This window comes from Euprymna scolopes, chromosome 2, assembly GCF_053919585.1.
Source record: "Euprymna scolopes isolate OS-2025 chromosome 2, ASM5391958v1, whole genome shotgun sequence".
NCBI lineage: Eukaryota > Metazoa > Mollusca > Cephalopoda > Sepiida > Sepiolidae > Euprymna > Euprymna scolopes.
In genome coordinates, this window is record NC_136483.1 from 149,066,627 (window position 1) to 149,084,685 (window position 18,059).

The 18,059-nt window shown below is 33.6% G+C and overlaps 1 protein-coding gene across 1 annotated transcript in view; it reads left to right on the plus strand.

The window, feature by feature from the left end:
• Positions 1 to 18,059, plus strand: part of LOC145297555 (protein FAM83G-like) — a 93,401-nt gene that overhangs the window by 1,342 nt on the left and 74,000 nt on the right. The window lies entirely within an intron of this gene.

Below are 18,059 nucleotides of genomic sequence, written 5' to 3' on the forward strand. Positions count from 1 at the left end.
TAGCCATCAGATTTGATTTTCTTATTTAAAAATAAAACTACTTAATCAATTTATGTGATTTTTTGGTGTAAGATATTTTCTTTCTGTCACAGATACGTACATTATACTGATCTTTTTTATGGGGGAAATTCTGGACAAGCACCTTATCACTGATTTTGCTACTAGAATAGCTTTTGAACCGAACAAAAAGTAACTAGATTAGGGTTAAAAAAAAAGTGTTCAGTTTTTGTCCTGTTCAAAATCTGTACTAGTATTGATGTTAAAAAATTTTTTTTTTTTTTTCAATATTATAGCCTCTGGAATTCATAATTTTATAGACCCCCCCCCTATATCAGTTATGAGTGTTTACACCCTCCGTCAAAGATGATGGTAAAAAAAATTATCGATTCTATCTTAAGAAGTACTAAATTATACTTCGTTACTGTTCAGACTTAATGAAAAAAAACAAAAAAAACATGGTCATTTGGTGAAATTAAAAATAAATAAATAAAAGGAAAGAACGCTAAGTAAAACTGAAACGTTTACATTACAAAAACAATAAAAAATACGTATCGAACAATATAGAAGAAAGAAATGGAGAGAAAAAATTTAGTGGAGGATTTCTTCTTGAATTCATTTTAGACGATCGTCGATTGGGTGATTGTCGGATTTGCTATTTGCTTTCTCTCCTCTCCTAAACACTTAAACTGGTTTTGTCCAGTAATTTGTTTTCACTCTCTGATGTTTGTGTGACGGGACGGTTATATATATATATATATATATATATATATAAAATCCCTGAAACAGTGTTTCATGGTAAACAACTGATGATCCCTTGAAAAATAAATTACGAGTACTATAGTAAATTCGAGAGCGAGTTGATGATGCAGTGATTGCAGGTGATTAAACGACTTACTGACTAGATGGTTTTCTAACGAATGATAAAAAATATTTATATATATATATATATATATATATATATATATATATATATATGTGTGTGTGTGTGTAACGCATTGGTCTTTATTATAGATTGGGGGGGTATCTTTACACCTTAATAAGAGTTATTAACATGCGGACGTAGTTGTAAACGTATCACGTGACATTTTAATGTAATCTTAAAACAAAAATATTTTTAGCATTTCTGTGGAGTATTTTTTTTCTCCACCTTATTGGTTCACAAATAGAGGATTTAAATATATTTTGATCATATACTATTAATTAAGCGCAACCTTTTCATTACAAAATATTTTAGAATTTATTGTGAGGAGGATCACTTTTGCCTACAAATTTAACGTGAAATGATTCCCCAGTTCGGGCCATTGTAGAATTTAGTTCAATTAACCAATGTTATGGGAGATAAATCTTGTGCGCTTTATTATTATTATTATTATTATTATTATTATTATTATTATTATTTTGTGAAGGATCTACATTTTAGGCGATTACGTGTGGTTTTACAAACTTGATACTCGGGTTTAGGATTAGAAGTAAACAAAAATTGGTTAACTTCCTTAAAAAGCTAAAATATCCAGCAACTGGATCATTTTACCTTAAATTTATATGCGAAATTTATCCCCCACTTTGAATTCTAATTTTTATTTTCTTATTTCCACTAAGTTTATTAGTGTTCACACTTTATTGACTTAAAATAGACAGAATCAGATTTGGAAGTGTGATTCATCGGGGTAAGAGAAATTTACCCCTTTTTTCTTTTTTTTTAATCACGTTTTAGTAAGAAAAAAGATTCTCTCTCTCTCTCTCTCTCTCTCTCTATATATATATATATATATATATATATATATATATATATATATATATAGAATGTGTGGCCTTATTTGTCTGTTTGTGTGAGGAAGGGTCTCTACCAAACTACTCTATCAATTTTGGGTCTACAGACTTGAAACTTGATATATAGAGGATTTGGACCTGTGGAACAAATTCGATTTTATTTTTAACCGATAAAAATAGGTGCTTGGAACTTTGGAGGCATAACTTGACTAAACGTGTTATTTCTACCCATGTGCAAATATACATTTATGTCTTTAACAACGTTGTTTTTTTTGTTTTTTTTAATTAGGTTTTATGTTTATGGATTTAGATCAGACGGTAATGAATAATGTTGGGAGCTACATGTTTTGGTTTCGATTCCAGCTGATGGCACCAAAGTATATATATTTGTTTTGGTAAATAGTGTAAGAAATTTATCTAACCGTTTTTTGCTCCTTGAACAATGCAAAATAAGACAAACACAACAAAAGCAAAACCTTTAAAATTCAATACAAATTCTATTTGATCCTCGGTTACAAAAAAGGAATGGCCATCTTTTGCCTCTGTAGATAGAGCTGGTATCAACCTTGAAAGGTATTAGTCTTTATATCTTCAACAGAAAATGGAAGCAGGTTCATTGTCTTTGAAGATGAGAGTTTGCAGCCGTAGAAGGGGTCGATAAGATGCCTTCTGATGTAAAGGATCCAATATTCGCACTGACAGCATAGTGCAGAATTCCACGAAAATGTTAGTGTGGTAATTCATACCAATGAAAGTCTCTAATGGACTTGATAAAGATGTGCCTATATTTAGGCATAAATAAATTGCCTCAAAGTCTCTAGCAGACTTATGGTTATGTGCCTAATTATTTAGGCATAAGATAAAATGTCTCCAAGAGATGAAAGTTGAAGGCTCCATGCCTCCTGTGGGGGGTCGGTTTCAGACGTTCTTCTTCCAGGATTCTGCTGCTTGATGTAACCGGAGCAGATTCCGCCCAGTTCGGGTCCTTTACTGAAACTAAAAAGCAAACACACAAAATACAAAAAGCCTGTGAAAGCGCAACCCTTCGCAGAGAATAAAATCGGCCAATCTGATAATTCCAAAACAATACAATGGGACGCATGATGTAATTTTCAAATTTTTAACAATAGAGAGTTGGCTCTATAATAATAAATATGAAATCTGCATAAAATAAAATATATTTAAGCATATTTTATGACTGGGAAATGCTATTTAAAGATGAAACAGTTCTAGCAAGTTTCATCACGCACATGAAACTCCAAAATTAAAAAAAAACAAAAAGTTTGGAAAAATATAGTTGCCATCTTTATAAACAAGTCAAAAAGTTAAGGGAGAATAGTTAATTTTTTGTGTGCATGTGGAAGCTAAAAATATTTTCTCACTTGTTTCATTACTTCAAGTTCTCCAACGTCAAAGGTCCCCTCTCCGGGGGCTAACACTTGATCTTTATAGGAGATTCATAGCAGTGATGGGAGGATTCTGATATTTTCTCCGATTCCGATACAATTCCCGATTCCGCACTAAATTCCGATTTCAATACAATTACCGATTCCGATTACGTGTCTTCATAAATCTAAATGTTTAACTATAAAGTTGCTATTTTCCCTGATTACTGTAAAAACATGTTAAATGTGCAGGTATTTTTGTCAAACGTAAAAACACACTTGTGGAAGATGAACTATATATTTTAGCATTACTGATAGTTTAAAATCAATAAATATCATTTTATTATTACTACCTGCAGTGAAAGGTTTTGTTTTTAAAAAAATCAAATAAAAAAGATAAGTAAAAGAATCGTTTTGGCATCAGAAAATAGGTACAAATTTTTCCGATTCTGATACCGATTCCGATGCCCAAAAAAGTTCTGATTTTTCCGAGTCATAATTCCAATTGTCTCAACTCTAATATTCAATTCTATTCAAGTATTCCATTACAGTTTCCTTTTGTCTCTCAAATGACGAGTTAGTATATGAAGACACTTGAGGACATAAAATTCACAAAGCTAGAACACCTGCCTTGAATGAATCTCTCGATTCAGTCAGTGTTTACAGAAGCAATGTGCCTCTGTACACTTCAGAGCTAGTAGTGGCTGCTCAAAATGTCCATCCTTCTTGACTAAGGTAAATCAAGAATTTAGAAAAATAGCGATTATAGGTATCATCATATAGTTGAAAGGGTCTTATAAAGTCCATGACAGAAATTGAGGCAAAACAGTAATTTCTTTTACAAGTTCCCAATTTTTGAATTAATTCAAACTCCCTCACAAAGGGGATTCATCCAGAGAAGCATGCGTTCTGTTGAATGCTTTCTGCAGGAATAAAGGCGGGAAAATTTCCCTTGAATTAGAGACGAATAAACACGTCCTTTCATGACAGAACATCACTGGAAAAGCTGAAAGCTGCACGACTTTTTGCATATGATGCGTGTATGTAAAAAAAAAAAAAAAAAAGGTGAGGGGAGGGGGCGGGGAAGGAGATATTCAAAATCAACTCCCAGAATGCAACAGCAAAAATGCTCCAGATAATGCAAAATCCAACACACTCTCTAAAACGAACCAAAAAAGTAATGGCTATCCATTACTTTTTTCAACACTTGTGCAAAAAAATGCTCCCCCCTCTGTCAATTCTTCAAGTTAAATTTGAACCTCCTTAAATTTTATTTTTTTATGTTTTAACTTTGTGATGCTATCAGAGCAAAGAATACATGTTTTATAGAAGTAATGTGAAACATTTTTTTTATAATCAAGAATCATTTTACAAATTTTATAACAAGTAATGAATTAGTAATTGTTTTATTATGTTTTAACTCAAGGTTATATAAAAATCGAAGAATTAATTATTTTTGTTAGTCTCAAGGTACATCTTCTCTTTACCCTAAATGAAACAGGAGAAGCTTTACATATTAACATTAGTAGGAGAAGAGCCTTTAGCCTTACAGTCTGGACAAAGCCAATCTCCACAAGTCTCTTCTTCAGAGACTTCCATGCAGTCAAAGTAGTACCATCTGTTATATTCATTACGACATACCATTGGGGAAGAACCGTCATTTCTTACAGAACAAGTAGGACATTAATAAGCCCCCCCCCCACCATCCCATCCCGCCCTCTTCAAATTCAGTCTCTGCATTATCTACAGATGAAATGTCCCTAATTGTTCAGGGATGCAAATGTTTTCAGGAATGGATATGTTCACAGCCATCCCTTAATATACAGCTAGAACAAACTCGTCCATCCTTCCTGCGAATGAGATGAAGAACTCTACCAAGACTCTAGAATGTCCTGGTCCGGTTTGGTAACATCACCAAAACAATATCACTAATTGATATTTTCTCAGTACGAGTTATCATATTCTTGTCCTTTTCTCTCAAGGAAAGGAGATAATTGTTTTGCCAACCCTTTTTCTCCACAAAGTCCTTCCTTAATTGAAGAGATTCCAACAATTTGATCCTACTTGGAACATCAGGACAGTGATCATTAATCTCATGACAGCCTGGCAATAAACAAGGGTTATAACTAGTTTGCAAAAAATGGTTTGGGGTCAAAATATCTAGACCCTTGTCAGAAGAAGCAATATAAGTTTTTTTTTTTTTTTTTTTATAATTACTACGATGTGTGAAGGGAGTTGGGGGCGGTGAATAGACTTGTTGTGTCTTTTTAATTCCATGTTCAAAAACAACATAATTGAAATAAGTTCTTGGACCAGAAAACTAATGTACATTTAAAACACAATCAAAAAAATAAAAATTTACAAGTGAAATCAATAATTTAAATTAACATTTGCATCCAATAAAAATCACAAAATTGACAACTTATCTCTTAGAAGGATCCATCTTCAAACGCAAACTCTTAGAGACAATCCTAACTTAGATATTACATACTGCGTTCCATCAGATTTAAAAAACAAAAAGAAAAGGTGTTCAGTTTCATTGAGCGACATTATGATTCTAATGTTTCTGTAGTCCTTGATATATCCAAGGCCTTTGTCAAAGTCTGGTATAAAGGGCTGTTAATGAAAATAAAATCATACGGTATAACTGGACATATACTAAATATAATTAGATCCTTCTTAGACAATAGAAGCATACAGGTTGTCATTCATGGACGTGCATCCAAGCAGCATAACATTAATGCAGGAATGCCTCAGGGGTCGATCCTTGGACCATTATTATTCCTGATATTCATAAACAACCTCTCTGATAAAATTGTGTCCGAGATGGGTATATTTGCTGATGATACAATGCTCTATAATATGCATGAAGGAAGAACATCTAAGACAATGGCAGAATTGTTAGAAAATAACCTCCAGACTATAGTGAAATGGGGCTGTAAATGGATGGTAACATTTAATGCTAGTAAAACTAAGCTGCTCTCCTTTAACAATTACAAGAAGCCTCTCCAACCCCCTATATCCATGACAAATAGCACCCTATCTGAGAATTCTACCTTCAAACTCCTCGGCCTAACATTTGCGGGCAATATGAACTGGAACAAATACATAGAGGACATTGCAAATGCTGCTGCAAAGAAGGTGGGTTTCCTCTATCGGGCTAGAAGACTACTCGCATCTTGGCTGGTGCATCTATCACTGGTTTTAGATAGTCCAAAAAAGAGTTGTCAATCTGATTGGTCCCACTTTATCAACTAAACTCCAGCCCCTGTCCCATCGCCGCAATGTTGCATCACTGTGTCTGTTTTACAAATATTTTAATGGAATATATTCTGATGAATTCATTTCACTTGTATCCCCGTCGACGTACATATCCCGACAAACCCGCTTAGCAATAAGATCTCACCCCTTCACTGTTGATGTCCCTAAATGCCACAAAGCTTTCTATTCTAATAGTTTTTTCCCTCGAACAGCTGGACTTTGGAATTCCCTTCCTGCTTTCCTGGCTGTACTGATTTGCAGAAGATTAAATGTAACATAAACAAATATCTTGTTAGTCTTTCCTAGACATGGCCCCAAATAGTAGCCCTTTGCATCCAAGTGGCGATATGCTTTGTAAGGAGTGAACATGAGTAAAAAAAAAATATATAAGTGAATCGTCTGTTAATAGCTTTCTCAACATTCAAAATGATTGTTAGGAAATGGAAATATTCTAATTTCTTCCGTCCAATTAACTTGTTAAAACGCTGTTTTACTGTCTAGATTATTTGTTCTCATGTACTTCTGGGCAAGGTGGAATAAAGAGGAATGGTGACGTGAATAATTGATGTCTATCTGAAGTGTTCCTTTGATTCATCGGAAACAAATACTTCTGAAAATACTATTCCTGCTGCCAAGACCATCTTGGTAATATCTGAATAAACATGTGTAAGCACATCAAATAAATTTGAACCTGACAAATGCCAGCAAAAATGACAGAGTACTCGTATCGGGCAGCGATTCCAAGTGCACTGCTCAGAGACTCATACAAGTAAACAATTAAAGATACATTTTGGCTTGTTCTTCATTAACCTTAACCAATAATGTCCAGTAAAATCTATCCCAACTTGCAAGCAGAGACAAATAAAATTAACTGTGTGTTCAGGCAACTGAAAGCCTGTTGGCATCTCAAAAGGTACAAAAAATTTTCTTTTTACATACAAGATAAGGTTGGATTACAACCTTTAAAGATTGTCTTCCCTGAGGAAACAGAACCCCATTAAGTTCAACTTGGTCAAAGTCAAGTTCGTGCACAAATGGCAACAACTCTGATGTATTTCATTAATGATTAGTTTCATCAGGTGATGATGCTTTTCCAACAGAACTGGGTGTTTCACTTGATAAGGATGGATATTCAAACCCTGAATATGACCTGAAGATTGAATCAAAATCTTTGTCATCCAAGAACAAACCAAGACTAGCAATTCTTGGTAGCACTTTTTTTTTTTTTTACAGACGTTTTATTTAAATATTGAACTCCTCTGAGAACTCTTCTCATTGCATATTTGCCAGTGGTAACAAGTGGAAGTGTTTGTTTTTCAATGAATTCCAAAACTTTCTTTAAAACATTAATCAGCTTAGTTGATAATGAAAACTTAAATATCCCCAAAGGCAAGCTTCTGTCAGTAGTGGTATCATCTATATACAAATATGAGATATGGAGAGGGGAGCAGTCAAACATTCAATACTGGCCCACCTTACCCAATTATGGCCGTAGACGCATACATCATGAGACTGGCAGAACTTAGAAGAGGAAATACCTTGAGTAAGGATTCTTGAATGTAAAGGATTTTTATTGTTTACTTGTATGAGTCTCTGAGCAGTGCACTTGGAATTGCTGCCGAATATGAGTACTCTGTCATTTTTGCTGGCATTTGTCAGGTTCACAAATTTCATTCTTCAACTCCTCTACCGTTTTTTTTAACATCCTTGATATGGTTTTTAACAAATATATTGCCCTTAGATGATTTTCTGTTAAGTACCTAAGATAAAGTAACCTGAGCATCAGTAATGAGATACACTGATTGAATGACAACTGGAGTCATTGATCTCAAAGTATTGGGCCAAGAATATCTTAAGAGGCTAAAAATATAGCTAAAAGTTCCAGAGTGAGTAGGGCTTTTTTCTTCTTGAGAGGAGCCATGTTGGCCATTGCAAAAATCAAAAAACATTCATTTCCTTGTTTAGCATACAGAGAAAAGCCATGAGCCTCCTTCAGGGCACCACAAAAAACAAAAAAACAAAAAACAACACAAGAATTCAGCAGGAATATCTTACCTTAAGGCCCTTCTCTGGAACTTCACCTTGCTCAATTGTTTTAACTTCCCTGCCAATAACCTCCAACCATCATGGAGTTCCTTCAGAACTTTCTGATCCCAAGACAGTCTCATTTTCTACAGATTACGGATAAGAATTCTTCCCCGAATAGTAACAGATAGACATAAGGACAAAAGATCTTGGAAAACTGTGCTAAAATACTGAGCTTAGTGCAACATTAGGATCGATCACTGCAGGCGTCAGGGCTACTAAATCTTGCTGAGAGAAATAAACATATTCCAGCACCTTTTCTGACATAGGAAGGGAAAAGGAAGCACTTTTATTCTTAATCATTTCCTCTTACAAACTCATTATAGGAGTTACAAGATTGCAATTCAAATCCAACTTCTTTCAGTTGGTTACAAACAGAACAATAAATAGACCTGAACAACTCAAAAATCACCACTGGTCTTGACCAGGTTGTCAATATAAAAAATATTGGATAGAACAGTAGATGCTTCATCATAAGTGAACTGTTCAGCATGATATTTGAGTATGAAACTCAAGATGTTTGGACTGGCATTAAAGCCAAACTGAAAGTATGCAGGCGGTAACCATTCTTTAGCAAAAAAACAAAATCGATTTTTGTCCTTTTCAGTTCTTAGATGGACTTGCAAAAAGGCCTTCCTGAGATCTCCCAGGAGCACATGATCGTTTTTCCTAAATGCTATTAACAAATCCAACAATTTGGTAGTTAAATTGACTTCAGCATATATATCATCATTCAGAGAAACGCCCCCATGCTTTTTAAATGAACAACCAGACAAATCTTATTGGTGACTTCCGCACCTTGTTTAAAGACACAACGATAGGAGATTGAACAATATTTTCTGAAGTTTTCCTGAAATACATGTATAGGTTCTATGTTGTCCATTTTTTTTATACTCCTGGGAGATATTTATATAGTCTTCATATAGTCCTTTTTACGAGAGAATCCATTACTTTCTTTAGAATCTTCAAGAAGGAACATAATTCGATTCCATCTGAGATATCTTGTTCTCATCCGAAGCTAGATCAACATGGTATCTTCTCTCCTTCATAACAATAGTTTCTTTAAAATTTTTAATTTTGTCCCCATCATAGGATGACAAATCAGAATCCCTGTCTGTACCAATTGAGTCAAGAGAAAAAATAAATAAAATCCACATTCGACTAAGGATTCCTCAAAAAATGATCCACAAGGATCAGAAAACAGACAGGATTCAATACTCTCTCGATAAGGTAACTCGTGGATTGAATGAATGAATGAGGGGGAGCCATGCTGTTTATTAACCTTCTTCAAACCTTTCTGAAAACACAACTTATTTGTCTGAAAGGAATACCATTTAAAATTTGCCAAGCAGATCAGTCCAGACATTTAATTAAACTAAAATTTTTCAAGCACTGGATCAGATCCAAACCTATAATACCATTCAAGGTAGAATGGATGAGTTATTATAGCTTGGACTTATAGCTGGAATCTTGCTCATTACATAGTTGTCACAATCTTATCAAATCGAGGGATATTAAATTTCAAGTTTAACCCATCCATAAAGAGTACATCAAAGGAAAAGGGCTTTTGAGACTCCAATTTTAAGAACATTTCAAATTGAGAAAGATTAATATTTTTTGTACCTATAAATATATTTATGAGGATACTAACTGGTTTTGAGTGTATACCCTCTCAAGAACTCAAATATATGTACATGGCACTGGAAAAGAGCAAGCAGTGGCTGCCAGTATCAATAAGATAATTCAAATATATGAGGATTCCCTTTTTCCTTTTACTGATACAGGCAGCACGGGGAAAAATACATTTGTTGTGGGCCAACGGTAATCAAGTCTTTTCCATCAATGATTGAGTAGAATTTGGCCACATCACAGAAAAATGTGTGAACCCAAGTAATTTTTACACAAATCGCTATGCTACTCATTTAAGCATTGAACTGAAAGATTTGAACGTAGAATGAAGGCTTGCTCTATGTTCAATTTTATTTCATAATTTACAGGATTTATTATTTCCAGAAAGGGTGTTTTAAATTAGAGAATTTCTTTTTATAGTAAGGCTCTTTGTTTCCAGAAGAAGTGCTCCAGACAATGCGAATTCTAACAAGTAAAAAAGTTAAGAATATTAATTTTTCTCAGTTATTAACCGGTTAACTATGTATGTTTTTCTTTTTAGTTTATTAGTCTTACCAGATTCCAGGACAAGAATTCATCTATAGTTAAATATCCAACTTAGTGTAGTTACTATAGGCAACATCACCAAGAGAAGGTGCACCAATTTTCATCTAAGCCAGTGTAGGGTAGCTGTACCGATGGGGATCTTAGGGTTTACTTGTAAGGGGAAATATCCTCATGCCAGGTTTTCCTGATGAACCCATGTACAGATAGACCTTAGACACTCGAGGTCCAGGAGGCCATATGTACTTCCGAGTTAGAACAGAAACACTAACGAAGCTCCATAAGGTTAGAATTTAATTTTTGTTGCCGTCAAAATATAAAGGACTACTTCAGTTACCTAAATTATTTATAGTGAAATAGAATTTAGATTACTCCTAAAGAGCTTTTGGCGAGTGTTAACAATTTCCAAGAGAGAAAAGGAGAATAAAAAAACATAGTCTACATATAACTGTTACCAAAGTAAAAAAAAAGGTACTTTTCTCTTTACCTAACAAATTTTTGTTTTAAAGCATTGCTTTTCTGAGTCTTGTAAACATGGCGTATTCAAAATGGCGCCCAATTTTACTCTAAGTCAAGTTACAGTTAATAAAAAACAAAATGTACAAATCGGTTTAAAATTTTTGACTGATTAGTGACAGTTATAGTTGTTTGTATAGTTGTTTGTGTAATTTTAAAACCACAGAACCATACCTCAGATAGAAACAAGGTCACCAACTTCAAAATGGCTCAAACTCTGTCGGACTAATTGTCAGGGACATATCCGGAACTGCTATGAAAACTTCTAAATAACCTATTTGTAAATTAATTTATTTTATTGCGGCCTATTATCCTTATGTTCTTTTTTTTTCTATTTTTTTTTAAGTTGTTGTTTCATGATGTTTCGGCCAACTATTCCTCTGGCCTTCATCAGGTGTTAACCGTGATGGGATAGGAACTCCGAATTTCCTAACTGCATCCTCAGCAATTACTGCCTTCCATAGTTGTTGTCATCTCACATTACCACCTGACGAAGGCCAGAGGAATAGTTGGCCGAAACGTCATGAAACAACAACTAAAAATAAGATGAGGATAATAGTCCACAATAAATAAATGAATAAATAATACTCATCCCAATAAACATTCCACTTAATTAAATAATATATATACCATTCTGTACAGATCCGACCATGGAAGATCAGATAATAAATAAACATGGATTAATAAGATCAAAATATCCAACCTGGATCACCCTTCAGGGTTCATGGCGCAGTGGATAGAGACATTGAATCTCTACGTTTCCAGGTGAGTATTGCCTGAAGACAGCGGTTTCAATCCTACCCAAAACCGGCCAGAGGCTTACTTGGCCAAAACGTGATGAGACGAAAACAACTATGTAAGGCAGTAATTGCTGAGAATGCAGTTAGGAGATTCGGAGTTCCTATCCCGTCGTGGTTATCACTTGACAAAGGCCAGAGGAATAGTTGGCCGAAACGTCATGAAACAACAACAACTAAAAAAAAAAAAGATAAGGATAATAGTCTGCAATAAATAAATTAATAAATAATACTCATTTCAATAATGAATTCCAATTAAATAAATAATATATAAACTTATTTGTACTTAAACAATTTATTATTTTTATTGATTATCGTCATAATAACTGTTTCCACTTCACGTCTGGTTTCCCCTCCCCATCTTAAGATTATTTTTTTTCTTACATTTAGAAAACCTGCTTCTTATTGTTAAGAAATGTCCTCGCTATCACATTTATAGATATATAAATAAAAATGGCATTTTTGAATCAGCATAACCTCACATGTAAAGCTGAAAAATTGATTAAAGTGGAACAATTATTATAGGGAAGAGAAAGCGACAGTTTGTTTCGGGGGGGGGGGGTTACTGTGGAACGGCATCAATCCATATCTATACAATAGTATGATTGATTCCCATTTCAGTCACATAAATTATTTAGAATGAAATGGGTTCAGCCTTACTTAAGTTCATTATTTTCTAGCTAAAGTATATAGTTGTAAACTAGAGTTATCGTCTTTCCTTAGCTAGTCTTGTCTTGAATTTGTTTATAAAAATGACGGCTATCATTTGACTTGTATGATGGAACAAGGTGTTTTTAATATTTATTATTATTATTATTATTATTATTATTAATAATAATAATAATAATAATAATAATAACGTTGTCTTCACGATTGCTGTTTCCATTTCACTTCCATTTGTTCCGGGTGTTTAATTAATTTATTTGTTTATTAAATTGCTAGGTGAAAGTACATAATAGATAAAGGAACCCACCCTGTTTCAAGATATATAAGAAAGATTTTTAAAAATTTATTCACTTCAACTATGAATGAATTTGCGCATGCGCAAAAGTAATAGAAATGCCAACAAGTTGAAATTAACATGTTACATTTCGATTTGCCGACATATTTCTGTACACGTTATTCATCCATCCAAAAAGAGTTTTACTCGTTATAAACCGTCCTTGGTGTATTGATTGCTATTTTTTGTTAATTTTCACTGTTGTGACTAGTAGTTAAAAAGTTCATCGGTTAAATATTTTTACAGGCACACACACACACACACACACACGTACATCTTATTCGTTCAAAAACATGTTCTATCAGTATTTTGTTTAATTTTCGAGTTTTGAGCAAATATTGACGGTCCAAATAGCTGTAACAAAATCAACAATTTTTGTTTTCGTTCAAACTCAACACACTTAACACTACATTATTTCAAAGTAAATAAATGCTTTCAAAAGTTAAAACAAATATTTGCACAAACAAATCTTGGTAGGTAGAGGATTAACTTATCTTGCCTTTGGTAACAGTTATTTGCTGTATGTTTAATTTTTCATCACCCTTTTTTTTTAGTGAGGGGGGAGGAGCATTATAAAAGATGTCCCAAGCTTTAAGTTACTTTGATTTATCAACCTGAGCTATCTAAGGCACTTGGTTCTCCAAACTAAAAGCAACTTTTGTTTTCTGGGAGTATGGTTAATCCTAATGCACTCTCAAACAAAACAAAGCTTATTTTGAGTCCCCCCCCCCCCGTACGTGGTAGGAGCGAACCACAGAAATTACCCATTACTTCTTCGTCCTTGATGTCGTTTCACCACGACTCTTTCATATTTCAAGTTGATTTTAACTTTTAAGTAAATTGTAGTTACCTTTATTAAAAGGAACTTTGTGTGCATGAGTTCGTTCCCTATGGGCTTGAAAACGGTTGAAATTTCACACGAAGGTACTTTATATGCCTGGCAGCGATTTTAGATAGGCTTTGTATTGGAATGTCTTCGATAAGTATCGATAATCCAAATAATTCTATGAAAGAAGGAACAGGCGATTTTGACAAAAGTTAACATCTTACACGGCCTAACATCATACCGACATTTGAAAAGTTTTATTACCAAACAAGCCGAAAGGCTCAACATATATTATCACCAATAGGTTCTTTGATATGACATGGTTGCATTTGAAATGAATGTTTCTGTTTAAAGCACAATTAAACCATGATACTTGACATTTTCATTTTGAACTTAAATTCAAACCATCATAGTTAGGCCAGGCATATAAAATCACAGTAAGTTCTTTGATATATGACAGGGGTGCGTTCAAAATGAATGTTTCTGTTTAGAGCACAATTGAAGTGTGATACTTAATTTTTGCATTTTAAACTTTAATTCAAGCCGTTATACAGGGTAAAACAAAAATTTGTCACCCTAAAGAAAATAACACTGCAGCTTTATTTTAAAACTTTTCTTGAAAAAATCGATTCAGGTAACTTGATTATGTAGTAGAGCTGATATCTATTCAATGTAGCCGCCTTTAGCCTCAATCACCACCTTGATATGGATCCAAAATTAGGAACATGCCTTTTCCACAAGCGCCAGCAGGAGCTCAGCGAATATTCAGCAGATGGTGGCGATCAGGCTGGCTTTGGTGTTGTGAGAGGTCATGTTGGTGATGTTCCTCGCGTATGACCGAACGAAGTAGTCTAGCGAGTTCAGGTCGAGGAAGGGGGGCAGTAAGAAAAGGGTGCAAAGTCGTAGCACTCCTGAAGCCAAGCCTGGGGCTCTTTGGATTTGTGGGCTGGCACCAAGTCCTGCTACCACACTCAGGGTCTGCCAGCGGCCACCTGATTATACCAGGGGATCACCACACTCTTCAGCACATCCAGATACACTTTGATGTTGACTTTCAAACCAACTTCAACGATGTGAGATGGCATGATGTGGCTCTCACTTGAAACCATACCAAAGACCATAACCGTGAGTCGTCTGATGTGTTGAGCTGTGTACCCAAGCGTTGAACCATCTGGATTTGCATTTCGAGTGCTGGCAATGGTCCTGTTGTCATAACTTGGATTGGTAGAGAGCATGAGTTGTACAGCGAAGCCTCTCCGATTTTGCTCGTTGTACCATGTGTCAATTTAAAACATGATAGAAGGCTCCTATCCCTCTTGGGATTTGTACATAACTGGCCAACTAGTAGATGGTCTACAACAAATAAAGAAAAACAGTTTTTATCAAATAGAAATGGAATCATGTTGTCTTTTCTAGGGTGACAATTTTATCGTTCTACCCTGTATATCAAAAATAATTTTATAAAAGCAACAGTTCTCTACAGTGCAATATAGATAAAAATGCATTGTGAACTAAGTCACTGCGAGAGGCATGTGAAGCTGCCTCTCTGTGTACTACAATGTGTCCCCAACTAGAGCGGGCAGTCAATTGATTTGGTTGAAAAATGTATAAAATTTAAGGTTTAAGAGATTTTAAAGAATTGAAATTCATCAGATTTTTCTTCATGATTGTTAACTATGGATAAAATTTAATGCAAATCTGAAATATTTTAATTTTTAAATGGAAAGTTGTGCCCATATTATACTCCCAACCCCACCCTCCAAAATAATTCTTCAAACTCAAATTTGGGAAATCATAAAACTTAGGTATCAGAATATTCAAACGGGGTTTCTCTGTCATTCTTGCTCATTAAAAAAAACTAAATTGGCAATTCGGAATCTTAATTCATTTTTTTAAGGGAAGTAACTCTATTTTACTAAGACTTGTAAGAAAAATGTTTTTGCTTAATATTAATATAAAAAAAATGTAAAATGCGACGATATTGTAATTTTTCTTAAACAAAACATTCAAGTAATTGTAAGAAAAATGATTTCTTTTTCAACTACTTTAGTAAAGTAGTTACCATTCTTAGAAGAACGAGTTAAGATTCTGAATCGCCACTAAATTTAACTAAATGAACTGTTAGTTTAGGAGTGAATCCTATACGTTCAAAAATACAAACATGCTTAGTTTTTTTCTTTTCAAACCCTCACAATTCCTTAAAATAATCATCTACACACACCTACACCCAATCGTTGTGTTTTACCCACGTGAGCTAATTTGGCTTAGGATCAAGGTGGATCCCTTCTTGCCTTGAAACATACTTGCCCTCGTAGAGAGTGCGATTCAATACCACATTAAATAATATTATTATGTAACTCTCGCTTTATTTTGTCCTTTAGTTCTTGCATTCAATGAGCGATTTTTCTGACAGAGGGGGGAGAATTGCCGTTTCCTGGGTCGAAATCTATCCGACTCACACTTATTGCTTGGTTTTTGACCATGAAGTATTTTTTTTTTTTCAGCTTAAGTGTCTTCATGCATTGTCTGGAGCGATTTCCATTATATATATATATATATATATATATATATATATATATATATATATATATATATATATATATATATATATATATATATATGCATAAAAATAGAGGGGAAAAAACGTTTTGAAGAAACGTGAGCCAAATATACTACTTCCGCTTCCATTTTGTTAAAATTTCGATTATTCTAGCATATTTACATATTTCAAACAAGTTTTTCTTTCGTAATACTAAGTAGATTTTAACTAGAAATAGTTCCTAGTTTAATAAAATATATATAAAAAAAAAGAAATAAAGATAAAACCATTTTTATCGCCTATACACTTTTTTTTTTTTTTTTTTATTTATCGCATTCTGTTTACAGTATGAACGTTACACCATTAATCTTTACATTTACCCAAATAATTCCTTCTAATGCTAATTCCTTCGTATACATATGAGGAAAGAAAAACAAACTTGTGTTCTTTCAAGTTTCGCAGTTTATCTTTAATGCAAACAGGGGAAAATGGATATGTCATCTAGGTTGCCTACGATTAAGATTGATGAAGAGATATTTTATCTGCCGATGTTGAAGAAGTAAATAAATTTTAAAACATCGCCCCCTCACTTTGGTTGTCACTATATTTACATGTTCACACGCTTGTTCGTAATTGTCTGTTGTAACAGCAGTTGGATTATTACATGCCTACATTTGAAACTAGATTATTAATAAATTCAATTCCACAAACTGTCACCATAGTTCTTTTATACAACACTGGCGCGCGAGAAAATTAATGATTTCCTTTTTAGCAGAACGCATAGTAACCAACCATGATACCTGACTTTTTTTTTTTTTTTTTTTTTTTGCCTTTGAAGTCTTCAAACCAGTTTAGCTGCATAAAATCTGAAAAAAAAAAAAAAAATCAAATAATAAAGTCACTGTTATAAATTAAACAGTAAACACAGATCAGGTCAGCTGTTTCTATTTTTATATCGGTTATTAATAGATTCAAAATGGCTGATATGTTTCCTATCGTGACTCTTTATTGGAAATTACCTACACAGTCGGCGTTTTCCGGGATTTTTTTTTTTTTTTTTTTTTTTTTTGGTATTTACTTGTATTTTTGTTTCTTTTTATTATTTTTAAAACCTTGCCATTTTTTAGTAGTATTTATTTATTTAACGAAATCATATTAAAAGTGAAATTTAATTATTACGGTATTGTCTGATCACTCTATTGACCAAATCATAATAAAACTCGAACTAATTTTGTTAATGTAATGTTCTTTGGTGCTTATTCAAATTGGCACTTATGGCGGCAATTAAAGGTAAAGAAAATACAGAAAAGTCCGTATAATGTACGTAATCGTTACAGAACAAACATAAACATGTCATATTCCAAAAATTTACGTAAATCGGTCAAGTAATTTTTTAAACTAAGAAAGTCAAAATGTACGATTTTTTAACAATTTTACTGCTAAACTGTATTGAACATAAGGCTAAGTTTTGACCTCAACACTTATATTTGAGTTGTCTCTCTCTTATTTATTTCATCGGATTTCATCATATCCGATAAAAACCCTATACTTCGTTGCTTAGTCGTAAAATTTTATTTTCTTGAATAAAAAAAAAAAATGCTTGATTAAATTATGTAATTTTTGGAATCTGACATTTTAAGTGCTAATTTGAATAAGCACCTTTTTAAGGAGTTACGCTCATGTTATGGTAATAGAAATCATCCAAGAT